Raw genomic sequence first — 20,633 nt, forward strand, 5'->3', positions numbered from 1 at the left:
TACCACCGCACCAGCTTTCAGGGCAGTACTAGCTGAGGGTGCAAGTAGTGCATGGGCATCAGAGGCAGTGCTGTCAGGTTGTCTTCCAGATGTGCTGGGCTTTGGTGCTGGATCCTGTAGAGTAGGGGCAGGCTGATCCAATGGGGCTAGCCTACATCGCTGTGCTGTGCAGCATTTAGTGACTTGGTACACATGGATGACATGGAGACATTTTGATGACACATAATAGAAAATAAAAACAGAGATGAGGGTTGGGGTGAGAAAAAAGAGATAAAATTAGAACCATTGTATGTGACATACAATGCATCAACACAATTATAGAATTCTTTTATGTTGTTATGTTTTGTTATGTAATGTTATTACATTGAAGTATACATCCTAACAGATACACACTATACTAATATCTTCACCAATCAGCTGACTACATCCTGTCCACAGTCATCACTCATTCAATACTCAGATGACGCTACCGTTATCACCTTAGCAGATAACCTCTCTGATTTAAATTCTACAATGCAGCCATCCTTCCTATCAATTGAAAACTGGCTCACCAACATTCAGTTAATATTAAATCCAAAAAAAGACAAAACTCCTGCTATGCATCCCTAAAAAGTTGAGTCATCTTAAATCTTCATTATCAATCACATCCCACAATAATACTCCTATCACCGTGGAATCACATACCAAACTACTCGGGGTCATCACTGATGACCAACTGAAATTTGACCTGCACGTTATCAACAATATTATGAAAACCCACCAAAATCTAACACTCCTTTACAGGAATAAAATATTCTTGTCCAATAAAGACAAACTATCCCATACCTACCTTCTCCCCAGCCTACTCTATGGCTCACAAATCCTCACCAACCTTCAAACCACCCTCCAATCAAAACTAGAATCCACTTACATCAAAGTGGCTATGTTCACTGTAGACCACCCCTACTACTCACACCACTGCCCAGCTCTCAAAAAGTTAAACTGGCTAGAGTTTCCTCACAGCCTACTCCTCTCTCAGCTTCAAATAATACATTCTATTCTGCATCTGTCCTCCTTCTGTCCCAGCATTTCCTCACTCATCTCCCCCAACTCACCACAAAGATCTCTTCATAGCAGTAAACAAAACCTTCTCTGAATCTACAAGCCTAAAACTAAAATAGGAAAAAAACTTTCCAGCTACTCCCTGGCCATATCTTGGACTAAACTTCCACTGGACATTCGAAACATCAATCACAGACATCACTTCAAAACAGCTACCAAAAACTATCTTAACATAACTTGTCACTGTAACCATCCTCCTTGACTGACTTTTCCCCTACCATACAACTCTCTCTCTCTCTCCTAACCTTTTCTTTCTCTTATCTACACTCCTAATTGTGCATCAACTAGGCCTAGACTACATTAATACTTTACTAGCAAAGCAGCTAATAAGTAAACCTGGGTCCCACTGTCTGTAATTATTGTACAGGAGAAAATGTATAATGTTGATTGTAAATACATTGAGATTTAACCATGTATTACACATGATCATCTTTTACTATTAATATGTGTTCATGTTATACTGTACACATTGTACTGGTTCATACTTACTTGTGGAACTTTTCTCCCTGGGCCTCCACTGAAATGAAGCTCAGTCAGACTAACCCAGTCAACAAATGTCAAATAAATAAATGAAATACTACAGATTGTTGAAAGTAATTCTTGAAATGTGCATATACTGTACATATGCATGTTGCAATTATACAGATTACAGATTACAGCATGGCATTTGTGCCACTGGTATAGAGTTTTTAATTTGAGGTAAATATTATTGAATCTTGGTATTTGAAACCACAACCTCTATGTACAGTCTAATATTGGACTCTAACAACTGGCTTGTGCTACGGACTAATACATGCATGCTTGCTTTTACAGTTGAGATACACCTTCTGAATTTGATACAGCTGTATAAAAGGCCAAAAAAGCTATCTTTAATTTTTAATGCTACAATAACACTTCTCTTCTGTTGCATACATACCACTTGCTTCCCTCAGTCTCTCCAATCAGGAAACATAAGCATGCTGATTGAACTAATGTTCAGTGGGAGCTGGGGAAAGAACAGAAAAGAACAGAAGAGAATTATGCATATGAGTCTTGCCTATATTTAGCTTTCTAAGTCCTACAAGTACTCTCTTGTTGTCATACTTGCACAACTGTAGCATGTCTGTAGTCTCAAACTCATGCAACAAACAGTTGAGAGCATCCTTTTTCTCCTGTGTAGGTCATTAAAATGATGCCTACATTGCTGTCCAGTCTGTGGGATACCAGTGGCACTGGATACAGCCTAGGCCAAACTATTGCATGCCTCGGACTTGTACTGAAAACCAGAATTGTCCCTCTGCAGAAGCCTTTGGCTGTGATGTTTTACCAGGAGTCCAATAAATATCCTGGACTCCTGGATTCCCCATCTCTGTGCCCTAAACTTAGCACTTTACTCTCCAATGCCAATGCCAGCCATGTCTACCAGCCAAACTACAGCAATAGAAGGAGATTTTTTTCCTGCCAATTCCAGTTATCGCATTTACTGGTAGTACGCAAACCCAAGCAACAATGCCAACCATGTTTGCACTATGTTAAGTGGTGCACAGCAATGCCAATCAGAGAGGAGTTAAATAATTGAAATTGGAAGGTTAATCAGACAGTTGGCCTTAGTTTGAGGGGTGTCTACTGATATAGCCTAGAAATATATATTGGAAATTGGAAGGTGACTGTTAGGTGAGTTAAGCTTACAGGCATGTACTGGGGGCATAAATGTAATGACCTGACACATTTGTTTTTGCCTTTATACACTGAGGAAAATTGATTTTTACACTGGGGGATTCAAACCTAGTTATAAGGGACAAAACATTTTCTTCCACAGCATTGATTTTCCATCTTTTCCACAGAAGAAATGCTGCTTAGACATAGTCTGGAATCGTACATAAATACAAGTGAGAGTTTGAGCTGTTACACATATATATGTGTGAACTGAAAAAGTTATTGGATATAGATCCTGATGTGTCTTATGTAATTGTGAAGACCAGGCAAGTCAGGATAGCAGAACTGTACATACAGAAATATAGTAGACAGTATACCCTCAGTCATACATCTGAAAACACAATAATGGTGTGTCATTATTCATACATATAATTCATATAAGCTCTACTATCTAAAGTGTTATAAGTGAGATAAAATAGGAAGTGGAACAACAGTAAAAGTGTATGGAGTGTTCTGTATTAGATGCCAAGACCATGTGCATGGCAGTCCTACATTTACACCTGTTGCCACAAGAGTGTTGAAATAACACTTATTTTCAGTTAATTGCTATAAACTTCACTGTCACAACAGTAAAAAGAGGTTGTACACCCTGTACTAGAACCCAGTACCATCTGTACTGCAGCCCTACACTTACACCTGCTCCCATAGGACTAGTTAAATAACATTCCATAATTTCCTAATAATTCTTAAAGTCTCTGTGTTAACCTCCACACAGTGCTGCTTAGTATGTTTGCATGGTGCCCAGCAGAATTAATTGAATGTATGTGGTTTCAACTATTGGCTATCTGAGTCTTGTCTGCAGGTGTTCAATGGTTGCAGCTGCTGGGAAACTTTGCTAACCATTGTACAATACTGCTAAGTGCAGTTGCATGATGAAACATAGATACTGCAACAATGTATTGTTTTTTTTTTTACTTTTGCCTTTTTACAGATGCCCTGTTTGCAGGTGTTCTGCAGTTCTTCTGTTAGCTATCTGGCTGGGCCACTAGTCCAGTTTACACACTGCCGCACTTCATGCAAACGAGAAAAGCACAGCCAAACCTGACATTCATTTTCTCCATATCCCATGTTTGTGCTAAACCATGCATCATGCAAACACTGCCCCCCCACACACACACAAAAAAGGAAAAAGTAGTTGAAAAGTTGAAATGAGGAAAAGGAATCTATGACATACACACTACAAAATGTTACTACACATGAAATATCTCTACATAAGTCTAGATTTGAACTCTTCATACAATGAACCTTCAGGACACAGTAAGGGTGCCTTATCCCTCTTTGCCACACAAAACTTTGCAGCAAGTAACTAAAATCATTCTGCATACAACCATCTGCAACATCATATACAGTAATACAAAACCATACAACTATCTGTACGTTTACAGTAAACTCTCAGTTAACCAGCACCCATGGGGATTGGTAGATGCCAGATAAGTTTAGCTTCTAGTTGCTTGAGAGTTAGTATTAAGAATAGGCCTGAATAATAATGTATTCTATACTATACTATACCATACTATACCATAAACACTGTATTGATTGGATTTTAATATTTAAATACAGTAATTAAAAGCCTGGCTGGGGGGGGGGGGGCAGAAAGTGCAACACATGAAAATTGAATTGTTCATACCGTACTGTATTCCTTGGATGTTTTTTGCTGGTTGCTTGAGAGTGCTAGTTGCTTGAGTTCTGTTTAACTGAGAGTTTACTGTATTATTTTTGGATGTATTGCATTGAGTGATCACACAACCTGGTATGAGTATTCCTTGCAAATATGCAGCTCTGTCTTACCTCTCTGTGCTCGTTGGTCATTCTTCTCTTATCTGACCTATAATCTGAGACATGAAGTCTGTAAGCCATTCTATATCATTTTCCTTAAAATATGTAAATATATTAAATGGCAATAATATAGTATGCAGTTGCCAACAAATGAAGGGGAGGTTGGATGATAATGAACAGAACCTGTAAATTGTATGCTGCTTACTTACATTTCCAACCTTGACAAGATTACATCTAACATTTTGTAAGTCTAACCTGACATACCCACTGGATGTAGGTCAGTCTGCATTGCTGTTGTGTTTTCGTTCTCCCTACCAGTAATCAGTTGCAGTTGCAATCCATTAAAAACAAACACTGAGGGAGTGCCTGCACTATGTTTACACCTGCTACAAGGAGCAAAGTATTTGGGATTCAGCAAGTCTAATGAGTTCGCACCTCATTTGCATCTTCACCATACTGACAGCCCTGAATCTACAGTATAAAAAGGCAATTGTGTAGCTAGGGGACCTGAAGGAGAGTTGACTTGTTTATGTGAAGAACACAGAAAAGAGGCTATTACTTTGAGATATATCTGCTCAGAGGATTACTGAACTTGAGAAGGTATGCTTACATTTTGTCAGCTATATACTGCATATTCTGAAATGTAATTAACTCATTTACTCCAATGGGACTCAGGAAGTTTGCTCTGTGACTTCCAATGGGTGGAGCCTAAGCCTTTTGACAAAATCAAATTATGTCCTCACATTTCAAAAAATGTTCATATTTCTGAAACCATAGGGGTTATGAAAGAACTATAAATGGCAAAGTCTTCATCACAAACTATTTTATAGTGCTAGTATTTTTAGGTTTTAGGTCTTCAATTGAATTTTATAAATCACGCTAAACACAGTAACTATTATATTTGTAATATTTTGTAAACAACTTACAATATCACAGCAAACACTCAAGTTACATACATACTGTCGGCATAATTTTATTCATATAGCTGAGAGCTTTCATATGAGGCTAAGGAGTTATGTCTGTGTTACTTGGTTTTTGAGATGTTTAGAAAAATGTGAAAATTATATCTATATACATTAATATTATAAAAAACAGTTAATATCTATTTATCTGCACTAGATATAGGTCAAATATTAGTGCAGTTGCATTTGCCATTGTGTAAGCTTTAAGATGAAATCTTTTAAAACCTTGTACATTGCATAGTTTTGGAATTATTAATGCAAATATGAGCAAGCAATATTTGGTGCTTAGAGGCATCAATAGGAGTTAACTGCAGATGCACCTGTAGGCGTCACTCAGATGTAATAAATTAAGAATAATCTGTTTAATAGTCTTATATGTATATTTTGATTAGCAAAGGCTTTTACACTTTTATTTGTATGCATTAGTTAGAAGTCTACTGATGGCATGGGCATGTTTATCAGGGCATTTCACAGGTATGCCAAAACCACATGAATGCAGAGCACCAGCGATTTCAAAGAGCTTTAATAGTGCTGCAAATTAATCTGGTACCTTGGCCTTTTGCCTTCAAGGATACAATACTATTCACAAGCTTATCATTAATACAAGGTGAACCCCTACACAATTACAATTTAATTAACTTCCAATTAACCTTCTTAAAGTGCCTAGTACAAAGTACATAACCATAATATAAAATCACTACCAATGTTCAAATTAATACAATAATTACATACATACTAAAATTAGAACATATACTAAAATAACGTATTTAATTTAATTTGAATTTAATTAATATTGACCTCTAAATTCAGACCCCTAGGATGAAGTGTGCCAAAATTTAAAATTAGTTTATTCTCTAATTCATTCAACTTTTTACTCATATCCCCTTCTCTAAGTGAGACTAGTTCTGCTAGTATGCTAAAGAAAAATGATCCATCGCTTCCACCATGTATACCATTAAATGTTCAATTCACTGGTATACATGATTGGCAATACCTTAACATGGAATGTTCTATGATAAATCTATAGACATGTTTCAGTGACAGTTCATTTGATAGCACTTTTAACATTTCAAAGATGGTTTATTATATGTCATTTGCCTATTCCTTTGGAGGGTGGGGAGCAATGCTGCATTTCTGTTATGGCACAAACAAGGATATGTTGCTACTGTTAATCTCCTTTTTTTTTTTTGCATCCAACGTGTTGTTCATATTTCAGAGCTCTAGTCTGTTTTATGTTTCTCCAGTAGGTAATACTGTTTTATATGTGAACAGTTATTTTGTAGTTATGTGTATTATCCTTCTGTTGTCTTTTAGGACAGCTAGGACTATGCCAGGCAGGCATTTCAATCCTCGAAAACCACCCTTCACTGACCCTGAAAATCAGGTCATTGTTGAGGTTTTTAGGTGACACGGTGCCTTCCTGCTTGAGAGGGGACATGGAGATATGTCAGGCAGAATACAAATTTGGCAGCATATAGTTGTAGACGTTAATGCAGTTGGTGGCCACAGCAGGACATATGACTAGGTGCACCATAGGGCCATTGACATGATCTTGTCTACATGGAGGAGAGCAGCTGAAGTGGTTTGTGATCAAATGGGTACCGGGGGGGGGCTGCTATAGAGCCACCACTAACCACAGATGAAGAAATCCTGTCCTCTGTCAGGGATCCAGGCAGCTCCCAGGAAAGTACAGAACAGCATGTCCTTGACATTAGTGCTACTGTTTCAGGGACAGCAAGCATGAACAAGGAGGAGCTTCCAGGTAGGCTTTTTTTATCTCAATTGTTAAATACTGTTTTATAGTAAAACAGTTTAATCAATATGTTAGTTCAGTTTCACAACAGTGTTGGGGGGATTGAAGATTGCTACAGTTAACAACACATTCTGATTGATTACACATGGGCATAGGTTGGGCTTGTCATCCAAGTTCTTGTTGAAAGTATAGTTAATGGACATATAAAGGAGAAAAAATATTACCCCCTGTGTTATTGTTAATTGTGATGACGTTGCCCTTACTTTTTGCTTAACTTCTTCCAGGACCATGTGGCATACACAGCATACCCCATAACCCAAATATTTTTATATGTCAGTACTGATGAGCAATTCAAATAAATATTTTAATGTGTGATGTTGATGTCAGGACTGTTGTGTGTATTTATGTACTATCTAATAGTGACAACACCATTATTTTGTTAGCATATATTGGACTAAAGTAGTGTAGGTATTAATTGTTCCTGTGTTTGTTGCTTATTGTCACAGGTGATCTTGACAGTGGAAGTCTGGGACTTCTACCACCTGATGTCAAAGTATCAGCAGACTTTGATGATGATAGTGGCCAAACAGAGGTACATTTGGGGGGGCTGCAGAAGTTGAATCTGATACTGAGGTTGACATACAGCCATCTACTGAAATCCCATCTGACATAGCCAGTAGTCCTATGCCTACCCATTCCGGTGAGCACTCAGGTATTGGACAGGTGGAGGGTGACACAATAGATCAGGGAAGTGTGGTTACTACATATTCAGTGCCTCTTGATTCTGCCTATAGCCAAAGTGTGGGTGCGGCACCACATAGGATTGTTAGGGGTGCTCGGAAGAGGTCTGCTGTCCATCTGCCAACTGATCCAGGTGTCTCTTCCCAAGCCACTCAGTGTATGTTTAGGAGCATCAAGGAAGCACAGGCACAGACATATCCCCATAGGTCCTCCAGAGAAATGCTTAGAGTTGCAGATGTGGCACAGGCTGACATTCTTGATTGCCACCACCATTATGCCGATTCAATGGATTGGATGAATGACATGTTGGAACGAGCAGTGTCTATGATGGAACTTCTGCTGGGAGGGGGCAGCATCCTCATCGGTGTAGTTCATCCACATCATCTGCTGTTAGCCAATGTGGCTGTGCCCAATCACACTTTCATAGTGGCAGTACTTCCACTGCTCCATCAGTGGGTAAGCTGTCCACACCACACATGACAGAGCATGGGGTCATGGTCCTCTGCATACTCATAAGGGTAGCTCATCCAGCAGACATCAGTCACATTTAAGTAGCAGCAGTTCATCTGACCATGGGCATGAACATGCCAGTGCAACTCCTAGCAGAGTCAGTTCTCATGGTTGGCAATGACAACGATGAACTACCACCTCTACCATCTACGATTTACACCTATCTGACATAGCAAGACATACAGGTAGCACAGAGCTTGGCTATATTCATGCAGGCACTCAGACACCAGTTTCACATGGAGGACCCCTACAGATACACACACACACACACACACACACACACACACACACACACACACACACACACACACACACACACATACACACCAGTTACATGATTCAGCCGTGCAGCTTAAAACTTGTTTTGTCTCGCTGGCCATTTATTGCTTTATCTAAATGTCTGTCTGCTTCTCTTTCTTACTTACACACATTCACCAACCTTTTTTGTCAGCTTAAGCTTCCTGTCCCTCAGCAACACCCTGTGCAAGTGAAGATAACTGTGCCATATGTTAAAGTAATGACCACACAATTTAGATCTATTAAACTGGTATCAAACCACATATCTGATTCATAACTGTTGAAGGCATGGGATATGCTATTAATGGGTCTACTTCATGTTGTCGAAGGCAGACAATATCAAAGCTGATATTGTCGGCACCAGATTAGCAAAAGCAAAAAACATCAAACGTTTAAGGGGAGATTTCCATTTAGTTCAATGTAGTGCGGTCTCGGAGTTGATATATTTAAGTAGGGAGGGTGCAGGGGGCTTGTCCCCCTGCTTGCAAAGGTAAGTTTTTATTTATTTTTGTTTTTAGGCATACTTTTTATCTTTCAGAATTTGATGATATGGTGTCGACCATACCAGATTCGATATTCTGAAACTTCGATAAGATAAAATAGACGCCTATTAACCAGCCTAAATTAAATCTTAGGAAAGTTCATTAAGAGCTTTGCTGAAAACAATAGAAAAAAGGCGCTGAGATAAAAAGTTGTGTACATTTTTTAAATAGTGTACATGGTTTTTAGCAATCTATATCATTTTTTTCTTTTTTTTTATTATTGTATTATGTCTGGTCTAGTTTTCTGCAGTTTGAAAAAAGTAAAATGCATTTTGAGAAAAAAGGAGCAAGTTTAAAAAGTGAAATAATAGACAGCTGCAGATGCACAAACTCAGAAGGAATTTTTTCAAGTCATATTTTTTATTTTGGAAGTGTGTGTGCGTTTTATATACATACATGTACATATACATATATATATATATATATATATATATATATATATATATATATAGTTATATATATATATATATATATATATAAAATATTTCTTTATATATATATATATATATATATATATATATATATATATATATATATATATATATCTATATATATAAAGTACACTTATCCAAATTTTATAAAAGAAAGACAACTTTACCAAAACCGTATTACTGCGAATCCGTGGATCACCATATTTTTTTCTAAGGGAAATGAATCACTTGGCCACCAGGTTGATCTTTGCCCTTTTCCCCCACTCTAATGCGATCTCGGAGTTGGTATATTTAGTTGGGGTGGGGGATGAAGCCGCCTACTTTAATGGGTTTAATTTGTGTCCATTTGTGTTGTTCTTCCCTGGTGGCCAAGTGGTTTGTTTCACTTAGAAAAAAATATCAGTGATCTGTGGATTCAGAATAGTAAGGTTTTGGTAAAGTCGGTTTGCGGTTTAGTGGTTCAGGTAAGTGTACTTTCGATTAATGAAAGTAGACCCATATATATATATATATATATATATATATATATATATATATATATATATATATATATATTTATATATAGATAGATAGATATAGATATAGATAGATAGATATATAGCTATAGATACAGATAGATAGAAATGTTTGTGTGTGTTTGTGTAATTATATGTCAGGGATATAGAAGCTCTTAACTGTCATGGATTTCACAGAATGCCCCTGATTTCTCCTCATATTTAGTCTAATTCTTATAAAATCCATGGTTTTCTGGCAATCCATAAAAAATGACATTTGCATTTCAGACTTAACTGCCTTCAGAAGAAGCATGCTAATGCAAAGCCGATTATTCTAACAACTTTATAGAATATATTAAAAATATCAGTCTCTGATTATAGGTTCATAGGTTCATAGGTTGATACTAGGCTATCTGCCCTAGGGCATTTACAAGCCTAGCCAGAGTGTATTTGGCTTTCACCACCCTTCTTAGATTAGTTGACTGTACCTCTGTATAGTAGGTCACAGAAGATAGCCGATTTAAGGTTAGTTTACCGTGCTTCTGTCTAGCAGTGACACAGAAGAGATCCCAGGGGTAAATTTACGATCTCCCATCCAAACGTCAAGATTCTTATAGAAGAGGGTCATTGAGGGGCTCTGTCTGACATGGATTGGGATTTTGTTCCAGAGCGAGGGGAGCCTCTGGGATATGAATCTGTCCCTCCAGCATGTTCTATTTATTTTTGTGCTGAGGTTTAAGTCACTGGAGCGTGTAGTTCTCATGGATTTGGATTTCTTGAGGTGGAGCATGTCCATTAATTCTGGGTTGGACATGGCTTTATACATCAGGCACAGATCGCCTTTGAGTAGGCGGTAAGCAACTGAGTAGAGCTGGAGTTTCTTTAGCCTAACTGCGTAGGGCATCTGTGTGAGTCCCTTGATCCTTTTGGTGAGGTACTTTTGGGGTCTTTCTAGTTGTAGCAGGTGTCGGGTAAGGTGCATCCCAAATGGGACATTGTATTAAATTATGGGCCTGATGAGTTTTGAGTGATGAGTAGAGGGGCACAATGACCTCTCTTGATCTAGATGTGAACCCCTTTGTGATAAGGTGGGCTGCATAGAATGTCTTTCTAACCACTTTGGCAATGTGATTCTTTTGCTTTCTCCTTAATTCTTATGCTAAAAGGTTAAAAGGTATGTGTGTCTGGGAGGGTGAAATCAATTGTACACTGTATTCTGTAAACAATGAGCTAAGAAGCTGCATTTCTATGTGGCAATCTTTAATATAATATATTTTTTAATTTGATAAAAATAAAGCAACTGAGGTATACAGCCACAGACATACATCATAGTTGTAACTGACTGACACATCTCTGTGTTTGAATTTAGGTGTGTATATATGTGTGTGTGTGTGTGTGTGTGTGTGTGTGTGTGTGTGTGTGTGTGTGTGTGTGTGTGTGTGTGTGTGTGTGTGTGTGTGTGTGTGTAGATTTAAGTGTGTGGGTAGGTTTCTATCTATAAGTATATGAGTATGTTTGCTCGCATGTGTTTCTAAATGTATATTTTTTAAGTTTACGTTTGTGATTCTGTTAATCTGGCTATGCTTCTGATGAATGTTGTGTGTGTGTGTGTGTGTGTGTGTGTGTGTGTGTGTGTGTGTGTGTGTGTGTGTGTGTAGACATTAAATAGTTACATAATTTATATTTGGGTGTAAAATACTTCCTCCAACAAAAATTACATACACAATAGTGAGGCTGAAACATTAGGTGTAGGAATTATTTTACATCAAAATATAAAAAATAATATAGTACTAAAAATAAATATCATATAGCCCATTCTCTAAGCACAATAATGTTCTTCAGGGTGTGTGTTACTGTATAAATAACACCCTTCCAGGAGTGTAGAGGCCCACCACCCTCAGGACACCCTTGGGCATATGTTGTTTACACAGTAATACACACACCCTGGTTGGCATTATTGCTTGCAAAACAAGGCATGCGTGTTCTATGGTAATGGTAACTGGATCTCTGACACCATAATATTAGGATGGAACAAAGCCTGTAGTATTCGTGCACATGCAGGTGGCAATTGAAGTTCACAGAATACTGTATTATGATGCAAAAAGCATGTGCATTCTATGGTAATGGCAAATGGGGATATGGCACTACTTTATTATGAAATAACAAAGCCTGTATTGTTTGTAGGAGACAGACCCAGACGCTACTGTATTATGATGTAACAAAGCTTATGCATTCCATCCTCGTGGTAACAAAGGGTCTGACACTTATTTATTTATATACTGATATAAGAAAGCACATGTATTATTTGATGTTGGTAACTGAGATACTAATACTACTATATCATGATGTAACAAAAGCCTGTGTTTTCCCTGTGGATGGTAATTGAGTTCCTGTTACTAATGCATTATGATGTAACAAAGTCTGTAGTACTCCATACCGATGGTAACTGAGGCTCTGACTCTTTTGTATAATAATGTAGCAAAGCTTTGTATTCCAGACCAATGGTAACTGCTGCTCTGGTATTACTGATTTATGGAGTAACAAAGCCTGTATGTTGCATGCTAATTTAATCTTAAGATCTGACCTTACTCAACTATAATATAACAAAGCCCGTTGACCTTCGTGCTGATGATAACATAGGCTCTGAGTCTGCTGGATTATTATGTAAGAAAACTTTTATTCTGGCAAAAGCTTAGAGATTTCTTGGAAAAGTATCAATGGTTCTAGTTAATGTTATCTCCTGTTGTGGACACTGTATATAGTTATTTTTGTTCTTAGTTTCTTTTGTTTTTTCTCATTTATGTAAGTTATGTTAAGCATTATAATAATATTTCATGATTTCATATTGGTTAAAACTTCCAAACCTCTACTTTTCTTCAGCTAAGCTTAAGCTGAATAATGGCTTTGGAATGTGCAAATGGCCTTTGAATCTTTGGAAGCTGTCTGTCTGTTATATCCTGCACAGGATCTACTGTTATGGTAAGTTTACATGCACAATGGTATTCTCTGATACTAATGTATTATGATGTAAAACATCTTTATGGTTCATAATGATGGAAACAGTAGCTCTAACACTACTAAATTATGATGTAAGCGAGCCTCTAATCTTATATGCTGATGGTAACTGAGACCCTGAAATTTGTGTATTGTGATGTGACAAAGCTTTTGTGCTCCATGCAGATGGTACCTGAGGCTCTGATACTACTGCACTACGATGTAACAAAGCCTGTAGTGTTTTATACTGATGGTAACTGAAACTCAGACACAAATGTATTGTGATGAAACAAAGCTTGCATGTTCTTTCCTGATGAAAACTGAGGCTCTTGACAGTTACATATTATAAAGTAACAAAGCCTATAGAATTCTAGGCTGATCACAGCCAAGGCTCTCACACTACTGTATTATGATGTAACAAATCATGTGTGTTCCTTGAGGATAACTGAGACTATGTCTCAATTGTATTATGATGTACCAAAGCCTGTGTGTTCCATGCTGATGATGACAGACATTCTGACACTACTGCATTATGATGTAACAATGTCTGAAGAGTAGCAGGGTGATGGTAGGTGTTGCTACGCCATTGATGTATTATGCTATGACAAAGCATTTCATGTTGCTCACTGATGGTATTATGATGTAGCAAAGTCTGTGTTTTTCATTCTGATGGCAAGTGAGGCTTTGATGCTACTGTATTATGATGTAAGTCCGTGTATTCCATGGGTTCATAGGTTCATAGGTAGGTACTAGGCTATTGGTCCTAGGGCCTATATAAGCCTAGCCAAACAGTATCCCAGCTTTCACCACCCAAGAAAATTATTTTCCTGTGCCCCTGTCTAGCAGAGCCACAGAAGTGATCCCCGGGGTGAATTTCCTATCTCCCATCCAATCATTACGATTTTTCTTGAAGAGTGCTAATGAGGAGCTTTGTTTGATATAGATAGGTAGTTTGTTTCAGAGTATGGGAAGTCTCTGGGACAGGAATCTATCCCTCCAGCATGTTCTGTTTATTGTGGTGAAAAGGTTTAGGTCCCTAGAGCATGTAGCTTGGAGGGATTGGGATTTCTTTAAGTGAAGCATGTCCAACAGCTCTGGGTTGGACATAACTTTGTATGTTAGGCAGAGATCGCCTCTGAGTAGGCGATATGCGAAGGAGTAAAGCTGGAGTTTTTTTAGACGGTCTGCATAGGGCAGCTGTTTGAGGGCAGTAATCCTCTTTGTGAAGTATTTCTGTGGCCTTTCCAGTTGTTGTAGAGGTCTAGTGAGGTACATACCAAAAGGGGGCATTGTACTCTATAATGGGTCTAATGAGTGATGAGTAGAGGGGGACAATGACCTCTTTTTTCTTGGATGAGAAACCTTTTGTGATGAGGTGTGCCATGTAGAAGGATTTCCTGACTACTGTGACGATGGATGTGATTATCAGAGGAGAGACTACTGTCCACCTGTGTCCCAAGGTCTCTTATCACACTTTTGGTGTTAAGTAGACTACCACCTATGTGGTAGTTCATGGGTACAGAGTTTTTACCAAAAGGGATGACAATGCACTTTTTGGCATTGAGCTTGAGGCCATGGCTTTGACACCAGGCATCTGCCTCAGTGAGACCCTTTTGTAGGATGTCCACATCGTTAGGAGTTTTGATTATGGCTCCTAGTTTACAGTCATCTGCAAAATTCATTAGCCAAAGACCTTTTGTGTACTTCAGAGAAGTAGATACCAAACAGGAGAGGACCCAGGACTGATCCCTGTGATACTCCACTTGTCACTGGTCTGAAGTTGGATTTGGAGTCTGCTACTTTCACAGCGTGGATTGTGTCAGTGAGTCAGTTGACAGCCCATCTTGTGACATAGGGATTTATACCTAGTTTAGTGAGTTTATCTATAATTCCAGAGTGGGGGATGGTGTCAAAAGCCTTGGCAAGATCTAGATAGGCTGTGTGAACTACCTTACTCTCATCTATGGCTTTGGTGACCGCTTCAAAGAAGTCTATCAGGTTTAGGAGACAGGATCTGCCTTTTACAAACCCGAACTGGGTGGGATCCAGAGTTTGTAGATTACCAATGTCATTGTTTATAAGTTCCATGATGATACATTCCATAGCCTTGCAGACCAGGTTTGTCAGGCTAATGGGGCAGTAGTTCCCAGGGTCCCTGGTGGTTCCCCCTTTGTGGAGTGGGATAACCATTACTGAGCACCATTTATTGGGCACAAAGCCTGAGGTGAGGCTATGATTGAACATGGTACTTAGGTGGGGTGCCAGTTCATTCTATAGTTCATGTAGAACGCAGCCTGGGATGTTGTCAGGTCCCATGGATGCTGTGTTCTTGGCTTTGGGGAGTGTGTTTTTTACCTGTGCAGCCATGATTACAGGAACTTTGCATTCTTCCGGTATAGAGATGGGCCATTTGGAGATGAGATGGGGTAAAGTTAGCACTGAACCTATCTGCCAGGATGTTGGTAATATCAGTTGGTGCTGTATATTTAGTGCCGTTGTGATGTAACTCAGAGCAGATCTGAGTGTTGCCATTGAGATTCTTGACATAGCTATAGAATGTTATGTGGTTGCCTTTAGAATCAGTGGAGATTTTGTTTTCATAACTAGCTTTATAGTATTTTATGAGAGATCTCAGCTTCTTACTGAGGCTGACCAGGGAGTTCCTCCAATCATGGGATTTTACTCTTTTTTTTGCAGCAGTTTCTTTCTTCTGTTGTAGAGTTTGTTTAAGGCAGGGGACCACCAGATTGGCTTCCTTTTTTTGGAGGATAGCATCTTGGTTCTGTTAGGGATTGCATCATCCATGCACTTGTGTAAGTGCTTATAAAGTGTATTTGTGTAGGATTCAGCAGTCGTACCTCTATTGTCCATCAGCATGGGTGACGTGAAGTTTTCCACTTCTGTCTTAAGAAACGTGAAGTTGGCTTTGGAGAAATTTTTTACGGTGGTTTCCCTAGTGGGGAGTTTGGGTGGGATGTGGATGTCTAGGGTGATTAGCTTGTGGTTGGATCTAACCAAAGAGGAATTGACCTCTGCTGTGGAACACTGGTTGCCCATGTTGGTAATGACCAGGTCTACGATATTGCTGCCACTGGTGAGGGTGTGGATAAGCTGATCCAAGGCATTGGAATTTATGAATTCCAAAAAAACATTGAGCACAAGAGTTGGTACATGAGTAGTTTTCCAGTTTAATGGTGGAGTAGTTGAAATCGCCCATTATTAGGGTGTTAGGTTGTACCCTAATATTTTCCAGTGTATCAAGAAATGAGGAGTCAGAATCCTGGGGCATGGTGGGGGATCTGTAGAAAGTTACAATTTGGATTGCGGTCTTGCACAGAGTTAGTTGCACTTGGATTATCTTGGATGCATTATACTGAGAAACTAGCCTGGAGGTGTGGATATCCTTAATGAATATGGACACACCTCTGCCTTTGGTGTTTTGGTTCAGGTTAGGTGGCCAAAAGGTGTGGTATGAATTATAGCCTGGTAATGCAGTGATGCTCTCTGGAGCCTTGAACCAGGTCTCTGTCACTGCCCAGATGTCAATGTTCTCCATTTTAAGGAGTGCTCGAGTTAGTACATTTTGAGGTTTAGACATCTAGCATTGAGTAGCATTACCCTCAGATTTTACTTGCTTGTATCTGTTATGGTGGTGAATTTGTTATTTGTACCTTGCCTAAAAAAGGCACTATAATAGTGTCAAGAGCATTAGCCAGTATCCAGAATCCCAAGGGCGACAGGTGCAGGCCATCTCTGGCAAAGCATTGTGGTTTGTCAATCATGTCATCCCAGGCAGATGGATACTGGATCCCCTTAGAATGACACCAAAAGCATAGCCTATTGTTGAAGTCAATCATTTTGTCCTTGTACTGTGGTATCACTCTGGGTGATGGCAGAATGCAACTTAGGGCTACTTAGAAACACAGCGCCTGCTTGAAAACGCTCTTTACAGGTACAAAACCTTGGAGCTGGACAACTTGTATTTGACTGAATGTCTCAGCAAAGGTATTGTACCCAAAGGTTTGAGAGTGTACAAATATCCTAACCAGGTATTTCCTGGCAGTGAATTTCATAAGGACTTAATTACAGTCTTTGATCAATGTGGTCTGAATATTGTTAAGGCTATTATTAAGAAAAACAGTAAAGAAATTTCAAATTTACAGCATGATATTTCTAATTACAACCAATGTGTAACTGATGATTTAATGTTTAATGCAGCAAAATATCAAGATATAAGGAGGGGGGGTTGATCAACATTGTGAAACAGTGCTTAACCGGAAGTACAAGAAATTAAGGAGGGATATTCTGGAATATCAAGAGGGCAGGCGGTATCCCAATCCCCCACACAATAGATGGCACACTGATGTCTACAACAATGAACACAAAGGTAATAGAAATGCCCCGGAATCCACAGTCATGGATGACCATGAGGGAGAGGTGTTTTCCACAGAACCATTACAGGGTGAGGGTTATGAGGGAGAATTTTTACCTCGCAGGTCTGAACGTATACGCCAGCAGGGAAACCCTTCCACAGAGAACTATCACCCTTTAGACAAAACTCCACAGGAACAGAGGGGAGGGGGGCCTACACGAGCATGGAAGAAAACCAGGAGACAGGACTGGTAGAAGCGGGACATCACACTGTAACCCCTTTAGGGGAATATTCTATGCATACTAAGGACAATTATCATATTTACAACTACAGTGATTTCCCAGTCTCTGATGCTTGTTTTCAGCTCTTCACCAAGGGCTTTAAATTTGTCCCCAATAGACGTAGTAACCTAGTGCATACCATTCTGGATTTGAAGCTGTTCATTCGTAAGCTCAATTTAGAGAACTTATTGGGAGCTACGTCTGGGACCCCCAGTTTACATTTGAGAAAATCTAGTACATTCAATCCCCCACTCCACCCACAGCTCAAAAATTTGGAGCACAGAATTGAGACACAACTTAGGAAGGAACTGGTCAAGGATAAATATGTGGTTAATTTAAACCAGGAAGAAAGTACATTGTTACAAGAACTGAGTAGGGATTCATCTTTGAGAGTTATGGAACCAGACAAGGGCGGTGGAACCGTATTAATGGACCAAAACTTATATCAGGCAAAGATGTACAACATCTTACACGACTACGACAAATACACATCTGCTTCAATAAATGAAATTAATTTGTCTTATCATAAGATTGACCTGGCCATCAAAGATTTGGTTGATCAGGATGTTATAGAAATGGACATCTATACATACCTCAACAACTCCGATCCTAGGATATCCTCTATTTTTGGGGTGCCCAAGATACATAAAGATTCCAAGGACCCGCCTTTGAGACCCATTGTAGCAGCACAAGGGTCCAAGACACACAATATTTCCAAATATTTAGATTGGAAACTCAAGGAATTGTGGGGAAGGCAGGACTATATCCTTAAAGATTCCTGGGCTTTTCTACGCAATATCCAAACTCATTTATTTGAAAAAGAAATGGTATTTCTAACCATTGATGTCGTTGACCTTTTTTCAGTTATTCCTAGTGACCTATGGGTGGAGTGGGTAGAGGAGGCTTTATGGGAGTGTCCTGACATTACCACCAACAATGTCCATATAGTTACTGAACTACTGGGGCTGGTATTAAACAACAATTTTGTTTTCTTTGCTGGCGAATATTTTCAACAGACGTCCGGAGTCTCTATGGGGGCAAATTGTGCCCCCACTTATGCTGATATTGTCATGTATATGTGGGAAAAGAAATTTGTAATAAATAGTACATTTTCTACAAACTGGAACTATTATTGCAGATTTTTGGACGACATATGTATCTTTTGGAACGGACCAGTGGAGGGTATTGACAACTTTATTGAGTATATCAACACCACTACGACTTTTTTAAAATTTACTCATCAAATATCTCATCACAGTGTTAATTATTTGGATGCGACCCTTACTAAGGAAGGGGAAGGTGTAAAATCTTGTATTTACAGAAAACCCACCTTCTCCAATAGTTATTTACATTTTCAGAGTTCACATCCTCATTTTCAAAAAAGAGGAATCGTGAAAGGGCAGTTTGTTAGAATTTCACAGATGACCTCCCTAGATGTGGATTTCAGAATAGAATGTGACAAACTGAGATCTTTATTCTTAGAAAGGGGTTACCCCATTGGTTTAGTGCAATCAGTCCAGGATGAAGTTATGGCTGCACGTGACACTAGATTCAGTCCCATCCTGGGTAAGGGGAACCGGGAGATTGACAGTTGTTCCCGTAAGGATATAGGTGGGGCGTTTTCTGGTAACTTCGCCTTTATTATTGATTTTAGTACCAATGCCACACATATTAGAAAAATAGTGGAAAAAGAATGGCAATTGTTTCAGGAACTTAGTGATTTAAGTTCATTTAAAGACAAAAAACTGAAGACTATATTTAGAAGAGGATTTAATATGAAAAGGGTTTTGGAACAACATGAACTGACATTTCAGTCCTCTCGTACAAGGAAAGGAACATAAAAATGCGGGCATTGTTCATCCTGTAAATACATAGCCCAGGACCATCATGTATACCTGGAGAGTAGGAATAGGGACATTAAGGCCACAGGGTATTCCAATTGTTTGTCCACTGGAGTAGTATACCTGGCTGTATGTCAATTATTTTAGGCGTTTTACATCGGTAAAACCGAACGACAATTAAAAAGACGCATATATGAACATCAATATGATATAGCTAAATCTAACACTAAAAATGCATTATATAAGCACACTATTGAATGTGAGGGAGCCAGTTTTTTGTATTTTGTAGTGGAAACCGTTCCCAAGGATATAAGGGGTGGACCCTGGGAGGCCAGGCTAGCCCATAGGGAGACCTATTGGCAGATTCTCTTAGAGTCCAACAAAGTTCCAGGGCTCAATGATTTTATTTCAATTGCACCCTATCTCAAGCTCAAAGCAAGGCGTATTTAAAATATGTTTGTTTTCTATTTACATCTACATCCTTTCTCTTTACTCTACCCTAATACTATCTTCTTTTCTTCTCTTTTTCTCTCTCGATCACTGCTTGATCAAACTATATTCTACTCTCAGTTTATGTACTTTCCCTCTCTCTACTCCTCATATGTAAATATTGTAAATAGCATGTAACCTTACACCTTCTTTTCATACAGTCAAACCTGCTACTTAAGGAAACTACTAAATCTATTGTATCTACCTTCCTGAATGATGTTTTTTGAAGTATACTGCGTGTATTTGCTTTTTTACTAACTGTATTCAATGTAATGTTATTCCAAATGTATATATTTTATTACTATCTTTTACACTATGTAACTTAGATTGTATTTGCTTTGCTTTTGGAGCTTT

This window comes from Protopterus annectens, chromosome 12.part0, assembly GCF_019279795.1.
Source record: "Protopterus annectens isolate FY-2018-M chromosome 12.part0, PAN1.0, whole genome shotgun sequence".
Taxonomy (NCBI): domain Eukaryota; kingdom Metazoa; phylum Chordata; order Ceratodontiformes; family Protopteridae; genus Protopterus; species Protopterus annectens.